Below are 27536 nucleotides of genomic sequence, written 5' to 3' on the forward strand. Positions count from 1 at the left end.
GAGAATCAGAGAAAACAGGATCAAACAGCCTTTTAACACAATGCAGAGGATTAACCCCTTAGGCTCCACAGTGAGTTTTACTGTTGTGGGTTTAGTAACAATTTAATTTACAAGTCTATTATGCCCCGTACACACAAGCTGATTTTCCGTCGGAAAAAACTTGGATGGTTTGTCCGACGGAATTCCGCTCAGGCTTGGCTTGCATACACACGGTCACACAAAAGTTCTCTGAACTTTCGACCGTCAAGAACGCGGTGACGTACAAGACTACGACGAGCCAAGAAAATGAAGTTCAATGCTTTCGAGCATGAGTCGAATTGTTTCTGAGCATGAGTAGGAATTTTGCCCAACTGGAATTTGTACAGATGTTCGGAATTTCTGTTCAAAACTTTTTCCGACCGAAAAATTGAGAACATGCTCTCAATCTTTTGCTTGCCGAAATTCCGCCAGCAGAAGTCCGATGAAGCATACACATGATCACATTTTCCGACCAAAAGCTCTCATCGGACTTTTGGTGGCAGAATTTCCGATTGTGTGTACGGGGCATAAGGACCCCTGGAATCTTTTCTTTAGAACAGGCTAACTATGCCATGGCAGAATTACTTTTGGGCCATGCTTGGGCTTATGAGACAGAAGGCCAATTTTCGATCCATTATGACTTTACTGTCCTTCTTCTGGACTAAATCTCATGTGCCCATTTTTCCTCAACAATTATCAATCTCTGTTTCTTATACCATGTACAGGGCTATGCCATCAATAGTAAAAACTCCTATTTTCATTTATCCCTAGGGATCCGTGATCACCTGCTACTTCACCATCCGTATTAGGAGAAATGTAACTTTCCAATGCCTGTGCCACCTGAGGTCCAGTGCCCAGCCTGTGGTCATGCAGTGTTCACATCCTCTGTGCTACTTTTACCTATTACAACCTAGTACATATCACAAAGTGTGGACAGAGGCCCACCACAGAGGATCATGGCAGTGCCCTTGTGCACCTCCATGCACCGGATGGAAGGAGGTTGTGTCAAATGTTCTTGCAGGCCTTTTTAGGAAATTACTGCATTTTTTCCCTACAAAGAACAATCCCAACACTCTCTCATGAATTAAAGCATAAACTGATTTATGTTTTAACATCTGTGCAAAAATCATAAAAACGGCTCTGTCAACGAAAGTGTTAAAGCAAGGCTTTTGCTAAGAAAAGATAAGTCATATATAACTGCCACGCAAGCAACTTTATAATAGACAGCTATTTAATATGACCTTTACATTTCAATCTACAGCCTCTGATTTTTTTTAATAATCAAGCTTGGTGCACCTTTGGAGTTTGGCAATCTGCAAGCTTTCTGCACACTTTATACATACACAACCCCCCCCCCCCCCCCGGAAATTTTATTTTCCTGCTTATGCGGTGGGCTCACTGTTTATTCTTATGAGTCGGCGCTGTGTCTTCCCATGCAATAAGACCTTCATTTATACAGATACAAAAGCATGCAAAAACATGCTCTCCCATTAAAGTCTATAGTGGCAAAAATGCATGATCCTGCTTCAAAGAAGCTTCTGTACTTCTTTGGCGTGATAACACTTTGCTCAGATGTAAACAGGCCCCATAGAATAAAATGGAAAACTTACTGTTGAGTGTTGTCACTCTTTGGAAAAGCTTGTGTGAATAATGGCTTATGCAGGCCACACATGTTTTGAATTCTGAACAAATTTTCTTTAGAAAATCATATATATTTAGTGCATCTTGTAATCCGATGGTACCACCATTGATTTTGAAATTCGACCAACCAGGCCTTAAATTTCACCTCATATTGCAACGAAAATAATTTGTTGTGGTCGAGAATCTTCTTTTCTTTCTGGGAATCTTCTTTTCTTTCTGGGAACTTTCTTTTCTTGCGCTGATGCGTATTTCTTTTTTGATTATATTTCTCACACGATTATCACATCATTCATTAGAAATTCATTTGTTTTTAAAAAAATTACAACATGCCCAATCACTTAAATTATATTGCTGCGCGAAAATCGACCGTTACTGTGGTCCACTAATAGTGCGAAATTAGAACTAAAATTCTTAGAAAATTTTTTCGAGATAAAATTCTTTCAGAATTCGACCCATGTATGGCCAGCCAAAGGTCCCTTTCATGCGGCCATTCCGTTTGTTCATTTTTCATCCATCTGTTCATGGATGAGAAATAGACATCAATGCATCTCTATGAAAAAAAGGATGTAAACGGGTGATCATCCATTTACATCCATTTACATCCGCTTACGTCAACATCCATTAAAAATATTCCATTAAAAAACACTCCATTAAAAAAATGGAGAAAAAACTTGCATCTGTTTTTGCATTGGTAGTGGATGTAAAAAAATCGGATATAAAATTGATAAGAACCTGATGAGAAACGAATCCGTTTTTTCTTTGAAAAAATGTGACCAAACTGATGTGACCCAACCAAATGTGACCAAACTGTTTCACACTTTACCACACTTTTCCCCCATCCAAGGAAGTGCCAGGACCCCCTAAGAGTGGACACTAGACCCTTACAGCAGGACTTTCCTGGGGCTCCTCTAGCTCTTTCACCAAAAGTGCTGTACCCTCCTTCACCAGGCATGGCAGCTTCAAGTTTCTAGGGTAGGCCCTAACCAGGTTTTGGCCCATTCAGCCCAAACCACCACACACATCTCGCTGGGCCACAGCTGAGGTGGGGTGAGCTTACCAGGTCACTCCCCAAACATTTTATGTCCTCTTTGCAGCATGCACCATTGATATGAACCTTCTAGTGGTTGCCAGAGTGAAAATACTTGTAATCTAAAGATCGGCACTGCCCCCTGACTATTGCCCTGAGGGATAGTGACACCCAGTGGCAGCAGCAGGGAACAGCAGCAACCTTGGACTTAAAAGAGAGAGCCATGTGAAAAAACTACACATTGACCTGGGTAAAACTTCTACCCAGCAAAACTAAATTTACTAGACACCTGTCGACAGGGTGGCTACATGTAATAATAAATAAAAAATATTTTTTTGAGTGAAACATTTATTACAACCATAGCTCATTATAGAGGGGTATTGTCTCATGTTCTTTAGCAGAGAAAGAGTTAAAAGTGTGTATTACATGGTTCAGTGCGCTGTGTGTTTTGCAGCTGTGGTGAATGATAGGTTGGTCTGCACATTTAATGAGGTGAGGTTCATGCACTTCGCTATCCCGTGGATCCGTCTGAACATTCTTGGCTTCAGTCACTATCATAACAACAGTCTGGGTCCTATTCAAAACTTGTTTTTCCAGACTTAATGAAGGAGCTGCACCTCTATATAAATGTGTGGCAAGTGTGATTTCCCTTCTGCTGCCAGAGGAGCTTGCTGGGGCCTGTACCGCAGCTGACATGGCCGGGATATTTGGAGTCACTGAACAAATCTTGTGGACTTCCACTTGGAATGGAGACTTGCAGCTGAGCAGTTCAATTTGCTGCATGCTCGAATTATTTCGTCTTTGGTGGGAAATGTTGTGAAGCCGTTTTAACGCTTCATTTCCTCCTATGAATGAGCTTTCTTCTTCTTGCCAGAAAGGTGCCATGGTTAACACAAAAGTCCCCCATTAAGTGATGTTTTCAGACATGGCTACCTGTGTCTTTTTATTTGAAGAAATAGAATTGACAGGCCACAGTCACACTCCAACAGTTCTGTAGTTGGTAGGAAAAATTCTGTTAAGGGATCATGGTTCTGAAAACCCTTGTCACATACTTTCCCTTTTTTTTTCATCACATACTGTATACAGTTATTAGGATACAATATTTCCTCAGTGGCCCTCAAATATTAAAAAATAGAAAAATTACATTATAATTTTTATGTTTTAATTTTTATTGAAAAAAAACAAAAACATTTGTTACAGAACAATACAATGTAGGTACAATGTAAGTAACATGAAAACAATACCTGTCCATAGTTTTGTAGATGAAGTGTAACAAGGAGTTGAGATCAGTGTTAGTATACAGTAAGGAACATTCAATCATCAAGAGTAAATACATGGCAGAAACTATGCCTTATATATAAACCATTGTTGTGTCGTTGACATTTAAGGTTTAGGTCTATAAGCATTTGATTCCAGTGAGGTCTTTTGTGGGATCATACATTATATTTTTAATATAAACCCAAAAGCGAAATGAAATTATATAGCAGCTTCTGAATTCTTAATTGTGATGGCTGCATTCGATTTTATTTTAGTTTTTTTTTTTTTATTTGTTTTCACCTTTTGATCCAGCCAGTAAATCTCATATTTTTCAAAAGGACCAAGCCATCCAGCAAAATTGTCAGTTGGAGTCGAGGCAAACCATTTATCCCTGCACTGGCTTCCACTCACCCAACGAATAAAATTCAAAGTACTAACAATAATTTACAAAGCCATTCATAACTCTGCCCCTAGATACATCACTAACCTAGTCCCAAAATACCAACCAAGCCGCCTTCTTCGGTCATCCCAAGACCTCCTGCTCTCTAGCTCCCTTGTCACCTCCCCCTATGCTCGCCTCCAGGATTTCTCCAGAGCTTCTCCCATCCTTTGGAACTCCCTACCCCAATCTGTCCGACTGTCCCCTAATTGATCCATCTTTAGACGATCCCTGAAAACCCTTCTATTCAAAGAAGCCTATCCTGCTTCTAACTAACACTGTTTTACTTCCTCCATCAGCTCATCCCCCCACAGCTATTACCTTTTGTATCAATTGCCCCTTCCTTTTTAGATTGTAAGCTCTAACGAGCAGGGCCCTCTGATTCCTCTTGTACCAAATTGTAATGTTTGCCCTCATGTTGTAAAGTGCTGAGTAAACTGTTGGCACTATATAAAACCTGTATAATAATAATAATAATAATAATAATAATAAATAATAACCCTGATAGGGGTACTTAAAATGGTCAGCTTTTGGCTACTTATACAAAACAAAAAATTGTTTTTGTAACTGTTTTAGCTGGAGTTCGGATTTTATTTGTTAGTCAAGTCCATCTAAATCTGCTAGTGCTTCTTCCGTCTCCACAGGTTCACATTCTGCTGTTCAAGGGTGACTCTGATGCTTCTCCATATAGTGGAGCCATTCTAAAACAGGAAGTTTGTTTTTACCAGCTGGATCACAGGTAAAGAAAAAAAGCCCATAAAAAAGAAAAGATGAAAAGTAAAGCCTGGATTCATGGATTGATATTTGGCCAGATCAGCAGGGACTGGCCGAATTACGGTCCATGCATGAGCAGGCTGGTTATACACAAGTGGATGCCAGCCTGTTAGAAAATGACCTTCTTGGGGGCTTTCTAGCTATTTCTACCCTCTTCTGTGGTTTTTCTCCTTTTACTCCTCTTACTCATCCGCCAAGTTCCCCCTTCCACACTATACTTAAAGGGGTTGTAAAGCTTTGTTTTTTTATTTTCTAAATAGGTTCCTTTAAGCTAGTGCATTGTTGGTTCTCTTACTTTTTTCCTTCGATTTCCCTTCTAATTTTTTTTTTCTTTGTCTGAATTTCTCACTTCCTGTTTCTCCTCAGTAAACTTCACACCATCATCTGAGCGGTGTTTAGTCAGCCAGAACAGCTTACTGAACAGCTTACTGAGGAGGAACAGGAAGTGAGAAATTCAGACAAAGAAAACAAAGAAAAAAAACATTTAGAAGGGAAAGCGAAGGAAAAGGTAAGTGAACCAACAATGCACTAGCTTAAAGGAACCTATTTAGAAAATAAAAAAACAAAGCTTTACAACCCCTTTAAGTATAGTGTGGAAGGGGGAACTTGGCGGATGAGTAAGAGGAGTAAAAGGAGAAAAACCACAGAAGAGGGTAGAAATAGCTAGAAAGCCCCCAAGAAGGTGACCATAGAGCAGAGTTAAAGGAATAATACAGACCATCCCTTTCCTAAGAGGAACCTATTTAGAAAATAAAAAAACAAACCTTTACAACCCCTTTAAGTGATATGGGGATCCCTGCATATGTTTGTGTTATTAGATTGATGGTGTTATCTTTACATCCTATTTGTGATACCCAGAAAATGCCGTTAATGGTTTGTTTTAGAAGTTATTTTTGGGGAATGTCTATGTCTGTATTATTTTCTTACTTCTTGAAAATTGTAAATAAAGATTTTTCAAAAAAGATAATTAGCTTTCTAGAAATCTCCCCGATGTCAGAATACAATAGATCAGCAGGAGGGACCCCATCCACGTCAAGGAATATAAACCTAAAATAACCATAAAATTACACCTCCTGGCTCATAACCCTCCATGTGTATAACATTGTCCTAACTCATGTATGGCCAGCCTAAGCCACCACACTTAAGAAACAGTAGGCTGCAATATATTACATTTTTGTTTTGGGGTTTAGATAAAGTTTAATAGTAAGTATATGGACATATCATTAGGGTATCAACATTCCCAAACCTGATAATTCCCAGTTTTCACCATGATTCATGTAATACCGTAAGACAATACTGTAAGGCATTGCGATTGAATAAAGTTGGGACAATGTTATACACATGTGAGCCAGGAAGTGTAATTTTATGGCTATTTTAAGTGTATTCGCTTGTTCAAAATGTCCAAAATGTATGTTGTACCATAAAATTATGCTTTTTATTTAATTATATGTGAATGTTGATCAGTACCTTACAAATCTCTTCTAAAATGTGTAGTATTTGGGAAATACATTTCTGTTTTAATCGTTTTTTTTATTGGATTTTCTCAACAAAAAGAAAAAAATACTATAAAGGACAAATATCAAGGATTTATTTTCTGCAGCAAAATATGAAAGAACAATTGTTTGGAATGTTCACATACTTTCAGTAAAGCTCTTTTTTCTAAAAATATGTGTATATTAAACTTTAGCTTTAATTAAAACGTATTGAAAAAAACACAGCCCTCATTTTTAAATTGAATTAATTTAAATTAATAGAATTTACAAGGGAACTAAGTGTAATTGTTATTTATCCCTTGTTCACACCATTCACCTTGCCATGCATTTTGCTGTGTTCTATTGTTGGGTACAGCATTCATTCCCTGAAAACATCCTTTGAGCTGCATTTTTTTTGCTTGTTGTCTTATATGGACCAACTCAAGTCAGTAAAATGCGGCTCTTCCATTCTGCATATGAAAAGCATGGCAATATACATGGTTTGCCTTTCAAATGACAGTGTATTAAACTATACAAGACATTGTGTTATATTTAACAGTTATTAGTACATTATGTGATTATTTCATTTGTTTTTATAAAACGACGCTAATCCTTTGACAAGTGTAATTATTTTTATATATTGTATTCATGTAAGAATTAGAATGTAGTATTTGGCAGTGATAACTAGGGCAAGGATGGAACATTGCCAGTCGTAGATCTATTTTTACCTTTCCTATTTTGTCTTTCTGCAATACTGCTCACATATAGAATAACGCTGGCCTCTGATCACCAATATATATTACCTTCACAAATGAATGCATTTCCTTATATACCACAGTCACATTTTTATTGTGCGTCTGCTCCGGCTCGGCTCTAGAACAATTCATACTCTGGGCCTTATATCAGAAGAGACAGTTCTATTATATAGATGTTGACCAGTTGCCCTCAATTAATAGTGTTTGGCAGAGACAGACTACTTTTTACGGGCTTACACGAATTTTCCTTTCGAAGGAGAAAAACACTATATACTCAACCAAACATAAAATAGGAAAATCAACTGCAGGATTGTGTAAGCTTGACCTTTTAATCCGCTGGCTGTGAATACGGCATATAAATACAAGACACACACACAGTTTATACAGCCAGCTGTGCAGCTTAAAGTTATTCTGCCTGTTTGGTTTACCGGCAAATGGAAATGAGATGATTCTAATAAATTGTGTAATTGTGCTTGTGCTCTGTCTATGTATTTAACTATATTTAGAGTTGACCCATTTATCGTCTAGGAATATAGTTCTAACTGTATTGTTTAAAAGTGTAACTCCAGCTAAAACTTTCTTTTAAAGTTTTGTATAAAATAAGAAAAGATTCAAATCCCTATCAGGTTTTTGTTGCAGTCTGTGGCCACATGGGGGAGATTTCCATTGATTTCCTATTCTAGCAACAATATTGAACTCAAGGATGGGTGACAAGGAGGAAGAGTTAGCCCTTGTACACACGGTCGGAGATTCCGTCGGAATGTGTCCGATCGGAGTGTTTTGTCGGATATTCCGACTGTGTGTGGTCTGCATCGGACTGTTTCCGTCAGAATATCTGTCGGACCAACTTTTCCAACTTGCCGGAAATATTTTCAGACAAAATGCTCTGATCGGACATACTCCGATCATGTGTAGAGAATTCCGATCGGACAAAATGCCACGCATGCTCAGATCAAATTCCTACACCAAAGCTAACTTTGTCCGACCGTGTGTATACAACAGTTTTGGACAAAATCCGACGGACAAAATCCGACGGATTTGGTTGTCGGAATCTCTGACTGTGCGTACAAGGGCTAAGCCTCATAGTAATCATATAGTCTACTATGAATTGTTAAGCTCTGACAGTCTTTATCAAGCCCTAAGGCCGCGTACACACGGGCGGACTGTTCGCCCAACTTTGTCCGTCAAACAGTTTCGGCAAACAGTCCGCTCAAAATTAGCATGGACGGACATGGCCACACACGACGAACGAACAGTTTGCTGAAACCGTGCGCGATGACGTCCTATACACTGCATTATAACTTTCGGCGTGAAAATCCTTTCTGAGCATGCGCGCAACTTTGTTTGACGAACAAGCCTACACACGAGCGGACTGTTCGCTGAAACAAGGTTTCAGCGGACAGTTTTACGGAATTTCCGAAAAACCTTGTTCGTCAAACTGTCCGCTGAAACTGTCCGCTGAAAGCCCACACACGAGCGGACTGTCCGCCCAAACACTGTTCAGCGGACAAAGTTGGGCGAACAGTCCGCCCGTGTGTACGCGGCCTAACATAGGTCTCCTATTGCATCTCATTGTGATTCTAATAACATGCTCTTGCCCTGAGGAAGGGGGAGGCCTTTCCCCTGAAATGTGTTGGCTTGGTTTGACACTCTTAACCAATAAACATTACAAAAACAAGATGTAAACATTTGTACTAGGCACTCATCCCAAAGTTTATCATCTGCTGAGTGCTCTTTTGTTGTGATGAGAGGTGTTGCAGCTGAAGACCAGAACAAGGTCCATGTATACAATACCTTCATTACGTATCAGCACCTTTGAAGCAAGACGCATTCCATTGCATATCCATCAGAACCAAGCCTCACTGCTATTGGTCTTGCGCTATCACATGCACATCATAACAGTGTTCATTTTGTCAGCACAAAAATTCTCATCATAGTTTTCGTTAGCTTTTCAGTGACAAAAACTAAACGAAAATAAAATTTGAATTAAGTCAAATGACAAAATTCTATTTCAATTTTTATCAATGAACGAAGACAGAACAAAAATGTGAGGGAGAGGCATTTACCCACCTGAACTTCCGCTTTCTTCAGAGCTCAGTCCAGTGACTGTTGAGCTCTGAGGAAGAAGGAATGTTCCCTTTGAAAACGCGTCAGCTAGCAGTGACTTTTATGAGTTCCTCTGGACCTCTGGAGAGTTTCATTTGTGACTAGATGCTGATATTTTGATGATTATTTATATCTCAAGAATTCACATTTCTGTTTGTGAGTAGTTTTCTTTTGTACCTTTCTAAAAAATATCATCCAAAGGATAAGGCACAAGGTTCACCCTCTTTTCTTTTATCTCTGGCTCAATGATATTGAGGTCAGGAGACTGAGATGATGGTCACTCCAGAACATTCACTTTATTCTGCTGTAGCCAATGACAGGTCAACTTGGCCTTGTGCTTTGGATCATTGTCATGTTAGAATGTCCAAGTACGTCCCATGCGCAGCTTCCTGGCTGATGAATGTAAATGTTCCTCCAGTATTGTTTGATAATATACTGCATTCATCTTGCCATCAATTTTGACCAAATTTCCTGTGCCTTTGTAGCTCACACATCCTCAAAACATCGGCGAACCACCTCCATGTTTCACAGTAGGAATGGGGAACCTTTCATCATAGGCCTTGTTGATTCCTCTCCAAATGTAGTGTTTATGGTTGTGACCAAAAAGTTCAATTTTGGTCTCATCACTCTAAATGACTTTGTGCCAGAAGGTTTGAGGCTTGTTTCTGTGCTGTTTGGCGTATTGTAAGCGGGATACTTTATGGCATTTGCGTAGTAATGGCTTTCTTCTGGAGACTCGATCATGCAGCCCATCTTTCTTCTAGTGCCTCCTTATTGTGCATCTTGAAACAGTCACACCATATCTTTTCAGAAAGTCCTGTATTTCACCTGAAGTTCTTGGTGGGGTTTTCTTTGCAACCCGAACAATTTTCCTGGCAGTTGTTGCTAAAATTTTAGTTGGTCAGTATAATTTTTCAATATAACTATTCAGGATAACTGCGGCGGCTGGTCGGCAAGTGGTTAAAGAAAAATTCCAGGTACGAATATTTTATACATAGTTCCAGTATGGAGCAATGTAACTTTATATATACTCTACCTGACTGATCCCTCTGGAAGCTAAAAATGAATGTGGTAGGCACTGCTAATATAGTGATCCCCGCTAGCTTCTAAGGCCGCGTACACACGGGCGGACTGTTCGCTCAACTTTGTCCGCTGAACAGTGTTTCAGCGGACAGTCCGCCCGTGTGTGGGGCTTCAGCGGACAGTTTCAGCGGACAGTTTGACGGACAAAGTCTTTCGAAAATTCCGAAAAACTGTCCGCTGAAACTTTGTTTGAGCGAACAGTCCGCCCGTGTGTAGGCCACTTTCGAAATGAGCAAACTGTTCCCGCTCGGAGGAAAGTCTGCTCATTACGAGCGCGTCTCCAGGTAGGTGGGGCCCGCGAAGGAGACGTCGAGGGCTCCGCCGCCTGGAATGGACTTAAAGGGGAACCCCAACGCCGAAAAAAATCGGCGTGGGGGTCCCCCCAAAGTCCACAACAGACCCTTGTCCGAGCACGCTACCCGGCCGGCCAGGAAAGGGGGGCGAGCGAGCGCGCCCCCCCCCTCCTGAGCCGTACCAGGCCGCGTGCCCTCAACATGGGGGGTGCCTTGGGGAAGGGGGGGCCGCGCGGCCCCCCCACCCCAAAGCACCTTGTCCCCATGTTGATGAGGACAAGGGCCTCTTCCCGACAACCCTGGCCGTTGGTTGTCGGGGTCTGCGGGCGGGGGGCTTATCGGAATCCGGGAGCCCCCTTTAATAAGGGGGCCCCCGGATACCGGCCCCCCACCCTATGTGAATGAGTATGGGGTACAATGTACCCCTACCCATTCACCTGTAAAATAAAAGTACCCAAAAAAAAACACAACACACGAGAAAAAATATTTTATTGCACAGCTCCGGGGGTCTTCCGTCTTCGGGGGTCTTCTCGCCGGACTCCTCCGCTATCTTCGTGTAGCTCTTTTGCTAGCGGAGGAGTCCGGCTTTCTTCCTCCCCGCCGCCGGCCTCTTCTCCCGACTTCGGGGGTCTTGTCCCCCTCTTCGGTTCTTCTGCCGGGCCACCGCGCCTTCTTGTAGCTCTTTTGCAGGCGGTGGCCCGGTCTTCTGTCGCCGCTGTCGCTGTCGCCGCCTTCCGTTCTTCTTCTTCTTCTTCTTGTTCTTCTTGTTCTTCTCCAGGAGATGTTGACACGACGCTCTCTCCGGCCGGAATGCCAGAGCCGCCCTGCGCTGCCACTTATATAGTGACAATGGGGCGGTGTCACATGGTATATGTCACATGGGTTGGTCACATGGTGACCCCGCCCCCTTACGATGTCATAGTCCCCATGTGACATCAACCCATGTGACCAACCCATGTGACATATACCATGTGACACCGCCCCATTGTCACTATATAAGTGACCGCTCAGCGCGGCTCTGGCATTCCGGCCGGAGAGAGCGACGTGTCAACATCTCCTGGAGAAGAACAAGAAGAACAAGAAGAAGAAGAAGAAGAACGGAAGGCGGCGACAGCGACAGCGGCGACAGAAGACCGGGCCACCTCCTGCAAAAGAGCTACAAGAAGGCGCGGTGGCCCGGCAGAAGAACCGAAGAGGGGGACAAGACCCCCGAAGTCGGGAGAAGAGGCCGGCGGCGGGGAGGAAGAAAGCCGGACTCCTCCGCTAGCAAAAGAGCTACACGAAGATAGCGGAGGAGTCCGGCGAGAAGACCCCCGAAGACGGAAGACCCCCGGAGCTGTGCAATAAAATATTTTTTCTCGTGTGTTGTGTTTTTTTTTGGGTACTTTTATTTTACAGGTGAATGGGTAGGGGTACATTGTACCCCATACTCATTCACATAGGGTGGGGGGCCGGTATCCGGGGGCCCCCTTATTAAAGGGGGCTCCCGGATTCCGATAAGCCCCCCGCCCGCAGACCCCGACAACCAACGGCCAGGGTTGTCGGGAAGAGGCCCTTGTCCTCATCAACATGGGGACAAGGTGCTTTGGGGTGGGGGGGGCCGCACGGCCCCCCCTTCCCCAAGGCACCCCCCATGTTGAGGGCACGCGGCCTGGTACGGCTCAGGAGGGGGGGCGTGCTCGCTCGCCCCCCTTTCCTGGCCGGCCGGGTAGCGTGCTCGGACAAGGGTCTGTTGTGGACTTTGGGGGGACCCCCACGCCGATTTTTTTCGGCGTTGGGGTTCCCCTTTAAGTCCATTCCAGGTGGCGGTGCCCGCGACGTCTCCTTCGCGGGCCCCGCCTACCTGTACACGCGCTCGAAATGGGCGGACTTGCCTCCGCCTTACGTGGGCGAGTCCGTTCATTTCAAAAGTTGAGCGAACTGTTTGGCAAACAGTTCGCTGAAACAGTCCGCTCAAAAAGTGCCGTGTGTGGGCAAGTCCGCTCATGTAAATTTTGAGCGGACTGTTGCGGCAACTGTTTGACGAACAAAGTTTCAGCGAACAGTCCCCGTGTGTGTACGCGGCCTAAGTCCCGTGGTGAGCAGCTATCCTGCTGCATTTTGAACACTGGAGTTCGGATGCTCAGCACAGGTACTATTCAGGAAATGCTTAGCATTTTCTGAATAACTGCAAAGCATTTTCTGATTGGATGAGGTAGAGAGTGTGACATAACCAACCTGCTTCTGCACCTTGTCCAATCAAAGAATGCTTTGCATTCATTTAGAAGATACAAAGCATTCTCTGAACTGCTCTAGATCTACTGCTCCCTGTCATCAGAAGCAGTGATCTCTGTCATGTCCTAGTGAGGCAATCCCCCCCACAGTTAGAATCACTTCCTAGGACACACTTAACCCCTTTATCGCCTCCTAGTGTTTAACTCCTTCCCTGCCAGTGTCATTTACACAGCAATCAGTGCATTTTTATAGCACGGATCGCTGTATAAATGACAATGGTCCCAAAATAGTGTCAAAAAGTATCTGATGTGTCCGCCATAATGTCGCAGTCATGATAAAAATTGCAGATTGCCACTATTACTAATAAAAAAATAATAATAAAAATGCCATAAATCTATCCCCTATTTTGTAGACGCTATAATTTTTGCGCAAACCAAACAATATATGCTTATTGTGATTTTTTTTTAAACAAAAATATGAAGAAGAATACATATTGGCCTAAACTGAGGAAAAAAAATTTTTGTATATATTTTGGGGGATATTTATTATAGCAAAATTTTAAAAATATTGAATTTTTTTCAAAATTTCGCTATTTTCTTGTTTATAGCACAAAAAATTAAAACCACAGAGGTGATGAAATACCACCAAAAGAAAGCTCTATTTGTGGGAAAAAAGGGACGTCAATTTTGTTTGGGTGCAACATCGTACGACCACGCAATTGACAGTTAAAGTGACGCAGTGCCGAAACGCAAAAAGTGCTCTGGTCAGGAAGGGGGTAAATCCTTCCGGGGCTGAAGTGTTTAAACAGTGGTAAAGCGCAGCTAAAACGAGTGGCGCTTTACGGCGAACTCACAGACGTCCCCAGTGTGAAAGGGGTCTTAGCCCTTGTACACATGGTCGGACATTCCGACGGAAAATGTCCGATCGGAACCGTGTTGTTGGATAATCGGTTTGTTTGTGGGCTCCATCGGACTGTTTCCGTTGGAATATCTGGGCTATAAAACTTTCTGACAACATGATCCGATCGGACTTTGTCCGATTGTGTGTAGAGAATTCCGATCGGACAAAGTGCCAGCATGCTCAGATCAAATTCCTAGACCAAAGCTATTGGCTACTAGCCTGAACGTAGTCCCGTCGTAACGAAATAACGTCGTCACGTTATGTATGATCGGATTCTCCGACAACTTTGTAAGACCGTGTGTATGCAACACAAGTTTCGGACAAAAAAAAAGTTTTGTTGTCGGAATGTCCGACCGTGTGTACAAGGGCTTAGAGTCAGCACTGGACAACTGCAACACCGGATTGACACTACAGCCATATAAGTGAGTAGATATACTGTATGTTTGGTTTTGTGATATTCCATATTTCTCCTTTTAAAAGTCTTCATTTCCAGGGAATTTTTTAGAACTTCTTTTTTTTTAAGTAGACTTAAAAGTAACAATATTTACAGATGTATCAGTGATGAATGGATTACTATTTGTTCTTGGTCTAATGAGGTTTAAACTCTTTTTTTTTAAACACGAATGTAAAATATAAAGACAGTTGATATAAGAAATATTCATATCGTAAAATAGCTTGCTTTAGAAGTGGAAATGAGGAACACGATGCCTACTTTTTACCACAACGGTGCGGAAGCTGTACCATAAATTTATCTAGGAGTTTCCAGCACACGTTGACGTGACACAGGATATTTTCTAAAGCTAAACTACGCTAATTGGTCAATCAATAAAGCATTTTATTAAGTAAATGTGCCAGCATGTGCGGCGGTACAGTGGATGGAGTTGGACCTCCCAGGTAGGAATGTTTGCAGTGAATGTTATATTGTCCAATTATCTGTAGACTAGACAAATGAGCAGATACATCTGCTTGCCATCATACAACTTTATTGCCAACTGTTCTGATTGTGTTTATAACAGATTTAGAAATTCACGGCTACAAACAATACTTCTTTATTAGATAAATGATGCCAAATGAAAACCATATGACTGAACTGGAATAGTCGAAAAGTGATGCATTAGTGATATGCGTTGTTATGTTGTTGAATAGTTTCCCGCGGTCAAAGACCTTGCGTTGTCAAGGATATGTGAGGATGATGTGTTTAAATAATTCCCAAGGACTTGCCTTTGAAGAAGAATGAAATATTACATCCATGGAAACCCACAAACGACGGGGAGTTTTGCACAGCGTGATACCGAAATGATTTTCTCTTGGCTTGTGTAACAATTATAATGTCACATTGTTTTGAAAGGATTTTTTTTTTTAAATAGGAAATTAAGGTGGCCATATGATCAAATATTAGCTTACATTTTGTAAATGGTCTTGCTGGGACAGATAAATAATTTCTTAATAATTGAATGTAAATAAAAATTTGGTTTTAAAAACTTGCCTTTTATTACTAACTAATATTATTGGAGAAAATGCTGCCACAGTCTCCCTCCAGTGCTGGACCATAAGTCTAGGACAGTGATGGCGAACCTTGGCACCCCAGATGTTTTGGAACTACATTTTCCATGATGATCATGCACTCTGCAGTTTTGTTGAGCATCATGGGAAATGTAGTTCCAAAACATGTGGGGTGCCAGGGTTCGCCATCACTGGTCTAGGACTTTGGTCACTTTCATTTCTGTTGAAGAGGAAATTAGCCAAAACTATTTTGGCTATACTTCTCGTATGGGCCACAGGTGTGCAGTACATTCTGTACTCCTGTGACCCGTTTTTAGCTTACAGCGGGCTGAAGCCTGCTGTCGGCTGATGTTATAGAGCCAGTCTGGGCTCTGCAAAACACAGATCCTGACCATATGGCCGGAATCCAACCAGGAGCCTGGACCAGCAGCTGGCCCAGCCTCTTAGCGGGCCACAGAGAACCTGAGTCAGCCGCTGCCCTCCAAAGCTCCGCACTTCAGTGTGCATACTGGGGGAGCAGAGCAGAGAGTGGGTGACTAACAGTTCCCAGCTCTCTTCTCACAGTGCTGAGAACTGAGTGATCAATGGTTTTTGATTGCTTAGTTTCTTTACAGGGATAGAGAAGTTAGTGTTTGATCCCTGGTGTCTATAGACGCAGGGATTTTAGATTTTACATGGACTTCCACTTTAGGAAGTGGTTAAACCAAATGGCAGGAAATTATTTTTTTTAAGAAACAATGACACCTTTTTTCTTTTAAATACTATACAATAACCAATTAGTTCAGATACAATCCTTAAAGAGGAACTGCAGTCTGCGCACATAATTTGTAATAAAAACATCTTTGCCATTCTGAAGCTTCCCTTCAATCACTTTGCACATTATTTTATATATACAGTGATTATGTACTTGCCAATTATGCAGCAGAAATCTCCCTCCACTGAGTCTGGCTGCATCCATTTTAACTGTGGGCAGCTGAAGCTCCTGCCTGTTCACTTCCTGGATTTACACAGACACACAGAGGCACACCTCCAGTCTGCAGCTCTCATTGGTCCTCTTATGACTAATCCACCCTCCCTTCCTGGCAAATTCTCATGAGAGTGAGAGAGAGAGAGAGCTGTCCCTGATGTCATAAGCCTAGGCTAATGACCAGACAAGAAACAGGAAGTGGGATGTATAAGGCATTTACTGGCAGAAAACAAAATGTTTTACTATCCAAAGTTAAAACAAGAAGGGCAGAGGATTTAATAGATGGAAATATGAACAAAATGAGTGAGTTTTTCTTAACCTTTAGAGTAATATTGCAAGATATTATACATGACAAATGATATCCCTGAAGGTTAGGGTGAGGAGGGACCAAAGGAACCCAAGAAGTCAATATTGTGCAAAAAGTGACTGTAAACGATCACCTTCTAAAACAACACATTCAGTTTAAAATAGAAATGAAAGACAAAACCTTTTTTGTATAGATATAACAAAAAATAAATACATACTTTTTCCCCTTTTTTATAAATGATCACATTCACTCTGCTCTCAGCTGCATAAGAACTGGGGGGAGGAGAAGCAGGAGCACACTGAGCTTCCCAGTGAATGGCTGTGCAGCAGGGCGGGGCATTTCAGGACAAGTCTGATCATTGAATGAGAGCACACTGAGTTCTCAGCATAGCCAGAGAACTGACCACAGTGTGTTCTCCTGCTTAGTGTTGTCAGTTTTTAAAAGGAAAGCAGAGGGACTGGCAGGAACACCAGAGATGTCACACAAAGGAAGCAATACAAAGAGAACAGGATACTTTCTCATACAAGAGGCGATTCAGTTCGCATTGTGCGCTATATAAGTATTTCATTCATTCATTCATTCACAAGTACATGGTACAGCAGGCACATATCAGGAATATGTAGTGTTGGGATAGCAAATTGTAACGCACATTTCATTTACTGAAGGACTTTACTAAGGCTGATGTCACACCAGAGATTCCACCCAATGCCCCACTGCCCCCATTTTGTTTTCTCACTAAGAAATTTGTAATAATTTTCTATGGGATTGCTAGCTCTTAAAATTTGAAAACATTTTGTTGTTTTGTCATTTAATGATTGAGACTCAGCAGCATTTTGTGTAGGCAAAATTATCATCGGCAATGGCTGCTAATGTATTTCTATGGATTGTTGTTCAAATCGCCTAAGGACAGCTGGCTCCTCCTTGTGGGTTTAACAGATGATGTTACCCCCCCGGATCCTTCAGACTATTTTCATTTAGTCAGGTATCTGAAGCATCTGATGCTCTCAGTGTATGCATTTGGAAGCTCAGATAGTTTAGAGTTTGGGACCCTCAAAAAACTGTTTTGAGGGTACATGGAATCTCTTTATCCAGGTGACAAGTAGAGACAGTTATCCCTCTCTTTATAATATTTTGGTTTACAACTATATGGACATTATATAGAGTGTCTCAGAATATACAATTTTTGACAATTTATTTTATGTAAAAAATTGGAAACAATATAACTTTCTCATTTTAGGGGTATATGCACAGAGATCTACACAATCTGTATTGCGTTTGGGTAATTCACATTATTGACACGTATTCGTGTCCCATTTTTTGTATTTAATTTCATTTATTTGTACATATAATAGTATGCATTATATTTTTGAGGTGGTCTTAGAGACAATAAGACACTAAGACTCATATCGTGGGTTAGGCACATACACATACCCCATTCACTTTGGGCATTTGAGGTTAGCGCAGTTCTCTTTTTTTCTCTAGTTATCCCTCTCTGCTTGCCTCGGCTGGCCCTGGTGATCTTTAGAGCACACTTAGAGGTTAGTGGTTCCACCTTGAAGGGCTGGAGCTCTTGGTTAAAATCCTGGACAAGGAGTTAGCACGGTCACTCTGTGTTTGTGTGGGTGTCCTCTGGTTTCTTCATATACTCCAAAGACATGCTGGTAGGTTTACCTACATGTTTTATAAATTTAGTGTTAAAGTAGAATTAAAGCCCAAACGTTTTTTTCTATTTTGGATAATGTAAGGGAGGGTTATAACCTCTGTCAGATTTTTTTTGCATCTGTGTCCCATTGGGAAGATTTCCCTTCACCTTCTGTCCCATAGCCATAATAAGAAGTGTTCTGCTTCAAATGTCGCTTTTATGTATTGACATACAATACCTCTCCTTAGACCCAGTCTGTCTGGACAGTATGGTCACCGGCTGACTTGGCCCCATTTACAGGTAGCCTAATGCCACGTACACACGACCGAACTTTACAGCAGAAAAGGTCTGACGGTCTTCCCAATAGACTTTTGACAGAGTTACGACAGCCTTCCGAACGAATGGACTTGCCCACACATGGACGGACTAAAGTCTGTTTGTTTTGAACCTGATGACATACGACGGGACTAGAAAAGGAAGTTCAATAGCCAGTAGCCAATAGCTGCCCTTGCGTCGTATTTGGTCCCTTGGACCAGCATACAGACATATGGTTTTCCCGATAGCAATTGAGTCCATCTGACAGATTTGAAACATGTTCTATTTCTAGGTCCGTCTGAATTTTTTAAAGAAAAACGATCGGACTATCCGATGGAATGATTCCATCGGACCTATTCTGCCGGAAAGTCTGGTCGTGTGTACGCGGCATTACTCTTCAATAAGACACAGAAATTGAATAAAATGTGCTTTATTTGCTAATTGCAGTACAAAGGAGGATTTTTACAGTCTTTTGAAGTGTAAGAAGACAATTTATTTCCTGAACTTTGTCTCTGTGAATAACTAGCAATGACTAATGCCTGGTACACACGTTGAGATTATCGGATGAATGATCGTCCGTTTTTTTTTTTTGTTTTTTTTTTGCATGCTAGTCTCACATTGAAAATGAAAGTTACTAAAGTTATGAAAATGATCGTACGACAAAATAAAAATTCAAGATTGATGTAATGTGTATTGCATTTTCAGAGGACAACTGTACTGATTAAACGAAAATCTGTGTATGATCTGGTATCATACGAGAACATTTTTGGTGCTTATCCCATCAGATAATTTTGCAAGAATTGTCGTGAACGGCTCTCGAAAAATGTGGACTAACATTTTGATTCTCATACGATCGCTCATACGATCTCATACGATCGCTTAATAAGTGGTATTTTTCATACTATTTTCTGATCGTGTGTACGGGCTATGAGAAAACATGGAAGAAAGAGTGGGGGTGGGGGGGTCTAGCTAGTTTTAAATAACATTAAACAGGAGGGAAGGACAGAGGAAGATACCACGTAGTTCTAGTGGGCAAAAAAATCCAGAAAGATGTTTGCAAAAAGATAACCTCATGCAATTCAATACAAGATATAAAAATACATAACAATACATGATAGTGGGGCAGAACAGATTCCCTCCAAAGTGGCGGAAATCCCATGGTGCCACCAGGGTCATCAGAACTAGAGTCCTCATTGGAAATTTAGCCTCTGATCTTGTTCTGGTGACAACTCAACATTTTGGATGTTCTTTCACTTTTACTCTTGCCGATAACAGTCACCCCTAGGAATAGATAGTGCGGATCTATTCAGTAAAAACTCTACAGGTGTTCTATTCCCTCTCCACTCTTTCGTAATCTTAAAAAAGTTTTGGTTGCAGTTTTACTATTCCTCCATATAGAGTATGAAGTCGTAATTTCACTCTAGAACTATGGAAGCCGCTACCCAGCCACAGAAGGACTCCCAATAACAGATAAGGTTGAAGGGTGCAACAAGAGAGGAACTGGTGTTAACACGTTTAATTTCCCTCTAACAACTTCAAACACACTTTCCCTGTAAGGATCAATGAATATAGTTTGTTGTGCCCATTTCCCTGGCTGTGATCCATTATAATGGAACTCCCTGCTCTGAAGTTCAAAGGGAATATGATGAATTTGCAGAATTACCATCCCGCCATATAACTGTAAAAAAAAAAGAAAAAAGGGGGAGATGAAGCCATGGCAGCAGAGAATGCTGGGAAAGCGTTTAATCAGAGAGCTGCCTGAGAGTGAACGCAAGCTGAAAGAGTAAGATTAGGGCGAAAAGAAAATGAAAACATTTTATTTTGGAGTAGTTAGAACAGCATGTCAAACCGACCACTAAGGTACACGCTAAATAGGTCCCAGAGTGACTTATTGCAGCGTAACGGTCCAGCGGGTAATTTAATGCAGCATGGAGATCCACTACTGCGCACTGTCTAAACCCTTAATCCAAAAAATAGAGAACAAAGATTTGTGTGAAAGTGGGCACCTCTTATCTGTGGTGTGAGAAAATGAGTTCTGCAGAAAGCAAAAGGAGAATATATGAAAAGGAAAACTTCAGAAAACAAATCGCAAACTTCAAATGTTCAACTACTACTACTCAGGTACCATGCAGTTAAAAGACCACTCCACTTTTAAATCTAATCCTTGTTTTACTTTGCTACCATAGGCTTAATTTTTCCATGCTGAATTCCAGGGATGGATTTTATTGCAAAGTTACTTTGGCCCAGCTTGGATCATTGTAAGTTCTTATGCCATACCTGTTGGATGGCTGTAGAAGTGAAGTAATAACACTGTAGTACTCACCGCTGGTACAGTGATACAGATATACAATCAGGGGTGACTTTATATAGATAGGATTGCCAACAGCCTTCTAGAACAGGGGTCTCCAAACTTTTGAAACAAAGGGCAAGTTTACTGCCCTTCAAACGAAATGCCCTGGCATTGTGGGAGTAAACAATACCATAGGAAGAGGAGGCTTCCCTGATCTTTTTTTTCTGCTTCATATCTATCGCTCTACCTGGCTTTCTTTTATCTTTTTCTGTTCTTATTTCTTTATGAGACTGGGCCTTTTCGGGCACTCTCATACAGTAATACTCGTCACAAAACGAGAATACCCTGCTCAGGGAATTTACTGAGACCCATGATCAAGCATCCGGACCTATGGATTGGGGAACAAGGCTGACTTTGTTGGTTTTTGCATACATGCCATTTGCTATGATGTGTGTTGAAATGATGTCAAGATGCATCTTGGGCTGTTTTTTGCTTTGTGTACCTTAAAATTCGTTTTGATGATGTTTTTTGTATAATTCCTTGATCTTTAAATAAAGAATAAAAAAAAAAAAAATAGCATAGGCTTGGTGGTCAGTGGGAGTAAAAAAAAAAAAACATCATTGGTATCAATAGGAGGAATAGTGCCCATATCACAGGTTCCAGTGGGAGGAATAGTGCCCCATCACTGGTGTCAGTGGGGGGAATAGTGCCCCATCACTGGTGTCAGTGGGAGGAATAGTGCCTCATCACTGGTGTCAGTGGGAGAAATAGTTCCCCATCTCTGGTGTCAGTGGGAGGAATAGTGCCTCATCACTGGTGTCAGTGGGAGGAATAGTGCCCCATCTCTGGTGTCAGTGGGAGAAATAGTGCCCTATCTCTGGTGTCAGTGGGAGGAATAGTGTCCCATCACTGGTGTCAGTGGGATGAATAGTGCCTCATCACTGGTGTCAGTGGGAGGAATAGTGCCCAATCACTGGTGTCAGTGGGAGGAATAGTGCCCCATCTCTGGTGTAAGTGGGAGGAATATTGCCCCATCTCTGGTGTCAGTGGAAGGAATAGTGCCCCATCACTGGCGTCAATGGGAGGAAAAGTACCCCATTGTTAGTGGGTGAAATAGTGCACTGTCACAGGTGTAAGTGGGAGGAATAGTGCCCCATCTCTGGTGTCAGTGGGAGGAATAGTGCCCCATCACTGGTGTCAGTGGGAGGAATAGTGCCCCATCACTGGTGTCAGTGGGAGGAATAGTGCCCCATCACTGGTGTCAGTGGGATAAATAGTGCCTCATCACTGGTGTCAGTGGGAGGAATAGTGCCCCATCACTGGTGTCAGTGGCAGGAATAGTGCCCCATCTCCGGCGTCAGTGGGAGGAATATTGCCCCATCTCTGGTGTCAGTGGAAGGGATAGTGCCCCATCACTGGCATCAATGGGAGGAAAAGTACCCCATTGTTAGTGGGAGGAATAGTGCACTGTCACTGGTGTCAGTGGGAGGAATAGTGCCCCATCACTGGTGTCAGTGGCAGGAATAGTGCCCCATCTCCGGCGTCAGTGGGAGGAATATTGCCCCATCTCTGGTGTCAGTGGAAGGGATAGTGCCCCATCACTGGCATCAATGGGAGGAAAAGTACCCCATTGTTAGTGGGAGGAATAGTGCACTGTCACAGGTGTAAGTGGGAGGAATAGTGCCCCATCTCTGGTGTCAGTGGGAGGAATAGCACTCCCTCTCTGGTGTCAGTGGGAGGAAAAGTACCCCATTGTTAGTGGGAGGAATAGTGCACTGTCACAGGTGTAAGTGGGAGGAATAGTGCCCCATCTCTGGTGTTAGTGGGAGGAAAAGTACCCATTGTTAGTGGGAGGAATAGTGCCCCATCACTGGTTTCAGTGGGAGGAATAGTACCCTATTGCTAGTGGGAGAAATGGTAGCCTGTCTTCGGCGTTAGTGAAAGGAACGGTGCCTCATATCATTAGGAAGAATATTTCCCCAAGGGCTAGATAAAGGCAAGCAAAGGACCACATCGAGTCCACAGGACGCAGTTTGGAGACCCATGTTCTAGAATATACAACTTGCTACCAAAGTATTTTCCATAATTTGGGCATTCCATAACAAAACAAATGTGGATAAAATTTTAAATGTTTATTATTGCAGTAATTCTTAAAATGTACAAAATTAAAACCTATAGGTTGCCAATAGTGCACAAAACATTTTTTTTTACATCAACCTAGATCACATCTATGTTATCCTATATAATATATTGCATAGTACACAGTGAAGATATACAAATCATATGAACTTTGGAAAAATTACCAATGCGTTTCAAATCCTTCAAGATAGGGAGACCATTCATATATACAGTGTGTTGAAAAAGTATTCATACCCCTTGACATTTTCTACATTTTGTCATGTTACAACCAAAAACATAAATGTATTTTATTGTATTTTATGTGATAAACCAACACAAACTGGCACATAATTGTGAAATGGAAGGAAAATTATAAATGGTTTTTCATTTTTTTTTTTTACAAATATCTGAAAAGTGTGGCTTGCATTTGTATTCAGCCTCACCTTTTACTGCAATTACAGCTGCAAGTATTTTTGATATGTCTCTAACAGCTTTGCACATCTAAAGAGTGACAAGCTCTGTCCGATTGGATGGAGAGCATCTGTGAACAGCAATTTTCAAGTCTTGCCACAGATTCTGAATTGGATTTAGGTCTGGCCTTTGACTGGGCCATTCTAACACATGAATATGGTTTGATCTAAACCATTCCATTGTAGCTCTGCCTGTATGTTTAGGGTTGTTGTCCTGCTGGAATGTGAACCTCCGCCCCAGTCTCAAGTTTTTTGCAGACTCGAACAGGTTTTCCTTTAAGAATGCCCTGTATTTGGCGCCATCCATTTTCCCATCAACTCTGACCAGCTTCCCTGTCCCTGCTGAAGAAAAGCATCCCCACAACATGATGCTGCCACCACCATGTTTTGCTTTTAGACCAAAAAGTTAGATTTTGGTCGACTGACAAGGCTGCAAACGACTGACAAAGCTGCAAATGACTGACAAGGCTTCAGTGCAAGGCTGCAAATGACACTGATAGGGCTGCATTGATGGGCGTTTAAATGTAAGTTTTTTTCCTTAAACTTCCCTCCTAAAAGTTTTTTTTCTTTTAAATTCCCTCCTAAACTTGGGGTGCGTGTTATACGCCGACGCGTGTTATAAGCCGATAAATACGGTACATTGCAGTTTACCCAGAGTGTGGCAGTGTGAAAGCACTCTTAAAGTTAGGGCTCTTGCACACGGATGCCTAAAAAATTCAATTTTTTCCTGAGCTAAATGCAGCCTATAGTTTTTAATGGTTTTTAAAAGGTGCATAAACTTGTGCTACAGTATGCATGGATCAGTAAAAAATCAAAACAAAGGTCAGTATTTTACACATGTAGACACAAAAGTATGTGGGTACACCCCCCCCCCACACACTTTCGTTGGGGGGACCACATATAGTTAATTGCTTCCCTGACTTAGGCTGCTTTCACACTGGGGCGAGAGCAGCGTCGGCGGTAAAGCGCCGCTATTTTTAGCGGCGCTTTACCGTCGTTTTAGCGGCGGTGCGCGGGCGCTAGCGGGGTGGTTTTAACCCCCGCTAGCGGCCGAAAAGGGGTTAAACCCGCCCGCAAAGCGCCGCTGCAGCGGCGCTTTGCCGGCGGTATTGCCGCGGTGTCCCATTGATTTCAATGGGTAGCAGCGGTATAGGAGCGGTGAATACACCGCTCCTTCACCGCTGCAAAGATGCGGCTGGCAGGACTTTTTTCACCGTCCTGCCAGCGCATCGCTCCAGTGTGAAAGCCCTCCGGCTTTCACACTGGAGTTAAAGGGGCCGGTTTTTTTCAGGCGTTACACAGGCGCTATTTATAGCGCTGTAACGCCTGAATACCGCCCCAGTGTGAAAGCAGCCTTATAGAGGTACTTTGTAGTACACTTTCTTAGGCTGCACTGTAAGTGTAGGTCCACCCAGGTGGCAGAAGAGTGGTAAAAACAGGCAGCTGCTATGTTTTTACCTCTTCCAGAGGAACATGGTGGCTGCTCAGGTGAGTACATATTGCCACAGCCATGATGCTTAGCTTTGTGGTGTGAAATCCCCTGTGAAACTGCCTATTAAAGTCAATGGAATTGCGCCATAACCATGAGCGAAATGTTTGGCTTGAAAATGTGGTGCAGTGTTTCATTGCAAAATCTCTTTTCAGGTCTAAAAAAAAACCCAAAAAACGAAACACCCTAAAACACAGGCTCTCAATGTCAGCAGTATCATCTCCTGAATGCCTGCAAATCACCTCTGAAAAGCAGTTCTCTATGGACTGCTTTTCAGAAGGATGATAAGGACTGCTGCACATATGAAAGGGACCAAAAAGCACATTTTGTATAGGTATCAGAGGTAGCTGATGATCAATCACATAACTATACCATTTCTTCTTTGGGTACCTTTTCCATGTGCTGCATGTTGACGGTTACAGTTGAGGGTTTGCATGGGCATCAGAAAACTACAGTTCAAGGAAATAAGTACCTATTTATCCCATTGATGGAAATACACCCCGAAAATACCTGTATAATGTACAGTAACAATAACTAGCAATAAGCAGAGCATTGACTTTAATCTAATCTCAATGGCTCTCCAGACAGGGAATTTATCAGCAATTTAACTTCAGAAAGAAACTGGCAATTAAAATTAAATTATCTCTGGAGCTGAAACAAGGTCAGGCACAAGTGAAATGTGCACAGTGCATTGATTGATGGTTCTCATTATGTACTGTGAAAAATAAAATTCTCTAGATGTATACATTGTGCAGTAGTCCTATCTATCTATCTATCTATCTATCTATCTATCTATCTATCTATCTATCTATCTATCTATCTATCTATCTATCTATCTATCTATCTATCTATCTATCTATCTATAGATCTATCTATCTATCTATCTTTCTATCTATCTATCTATCTATCTATCTATCTATCTATCTATCCATCTATCCATCTATCAATCTATCTATAGATCTATCTATCTATCTTTCTATCTATATTTCTATCTCTCTCTCTATCTATCTATCTATCTATCGATCGATCGATCGATCGATCGGTCGATCTATCGATCTATCTATCTTTCTAATTATCATTTTAATTATGAATATTTCTTATGTTTATTGTCAGAATCACTCTCTTTCACAACTAATGCTGGCCTATTACACCTTGCCATCAATCAATCAATGATAAATGAGATTGTTTCAAATGATCTTTTAATTGAAAAGTATCATTCCACACATTGAAAAACACAACAATATGTCTAATCTATCTATCTATCTATCTATCTATCTATCTATCTATCTATCTATCTATCTATCTATCTATCCATCCATCTTTCTCTCTAAATTAATGATCTGCCAATCATTAATTTAGTATCAATGTGTCAGAAACCATGAAATCAGACCAAGACAGAAGTACAGTTAAATCACACTTGTTTAATAATAAAAGTAAAAAGAACAAACGTAGTCAAAACTTAGCCAAAGTTCAGTAACTGGAACAGATAGTCAGCCAAGCCAGAAGTCAGGGATCAACATAGTGAAACAGGAAGCAGGATCTAGAGCCAGAAGGGATGTCAGCAAAGCAAGTCTTTAAACAGGAACACAGGAGATCGTCTCTGTGATGTTGACCAAGGCGAAGGCAGAGATCCTCTGGACTGGACGGCTTAGTAGTGACGAGCAGGATATCATCAACAGGTGAGTAAATGTGGAGAGAGATGGGAGTTGGCAATTAGCTGGCAGCTGAATGGCCAGCTCAGAGAAGGAAGGGCTGAGCCCATACCCTGACATAATGTCTGTCAATCTTTTATCTATCTATCTATTTATCTATCTATCTATCTATCTATCTATCTATCTATCTATCTATCTATCTATCTATCTATCTATGATTTTCTATCAGTCTGCTTATCGTTCTTGTCTGTCTATCTGTCTCTCCATGAAGACTGATGGGAAGGCTCCATTGCACCTGCTTGCTTTCAGAACAATAATTAAGTCTTAATTAACAACACAAGTTTGCATGCTCTTGGATGGCGCACCGACTCATTTAAGGCTGCAGAGTGGTTTTAATTAGTTAAACTTGAAAGGAATCTCCCAGCATGCACTGCTCCCCCATTTAGAACTGACAGAAGTGAAGTGAAGGCTGGTATATTATTAGAACCTACAAAATACTAAATTAAAAACGACACTGTAAAACATGCCGGACCTCTGGAAAGAAACAGTTATGTAATAGCTGCTGGTGCTGGCATGCAAAAATATTACACACAGCAAATGGAGTAACGCTGGCACGGCTCTAGCGTGTGCTGTTTAATAGCAATATTTCAAATAAAATGTACTTTTTTTTAAGAAGTGCAAGATGAATTAATAAAACACCCTAAAGTTCAAGAAAATATAAAGCAGAAAAAAGAAATTAAGTTAATTGCTGCATATTACATTGTACATGGCAAACAGTGCTCGGCTGTGTTATTCTGGCAGTTT

The 27536-nt window shown here is 41.6% G+C and overlaps 1 protein-coding gene across 2 annotated transcripts in view; it reads left to right on the forward strand.

The window, feature by feature from the left end:
• Positions 1-27536, forward strand: part of SORCS2 (sortilin related VPS10 domain containing receptor 2) — a 1283650-nt gene that overhangs the window by 287766 nt on the left and 968348 nt on the right. The gene's annotated exons all lie outside the window — the stretch shown is intronic.

Source organism: Lithobates pipiens, unplaced genomic scaffold (assembly GCF_037356315.1).
Source record: "Lithobates pipiens isolate NorthernLeopardFrog02 unplaced genomic scaffold, aLitPip1_a1.2 Scaffold_13, whole genome shotgun sequence".
Classification (NCBI taxonomy): domain Eukaryota; kingdom Metazoa; phylum Chordata; class Amphibia; order Anura; family Ranidae; genus Lithobates; species Lithobates pipiens.